This window comes from Oncorhynchus nerka, linkage group LG23, assembly GCF_034236695.1.
Source record: "Oncorhynchus nerka isolate Pitt River linkage group LG23, Oner_Uvic_2.0, whole genome shotgun sequence".
Lineage (NCBI taxonomy): Eukaryota > Metazoa > Chordata > Actinopteri > Salmoniformes > Salmonidae > Oncorhynchus > Oncorhynchus nerka.
The window spans coordinates 51,633,471-51,633,752 of record NC_088418.1 but is presented as its reverse complement, the minus strand read 5'-3'; positions in this window follow the sequence as shown (position 1 = coordinate 51,633,752).

Sequence of the window (282 nt, the reverse complement as noted above, 5' to 3'; positions counted from 1 at the left end):
AGGATTGATGAGTTTTATGCTATCTTTGTCAGCTAAATCCATATGTAACGTAACTCTGGCTGCTTAATTTAGCTGGAAACTAAGACGTTGAAGGTGTAGAGAGTTATAGGGGTTTAACACACCTGAGTCACTGTCAAAGAGGATTCCTGGCAAGGCAAAATAGATTCCCCCAGATATAGGCTACTGCAGAAAAGGAGAGAAAGACAGAGAGATGGGGGGGCAGATAAAAACTTAAAACATGAACATGCTTTCCTCTTTCCGTGGAACAGAATCTACTGAATC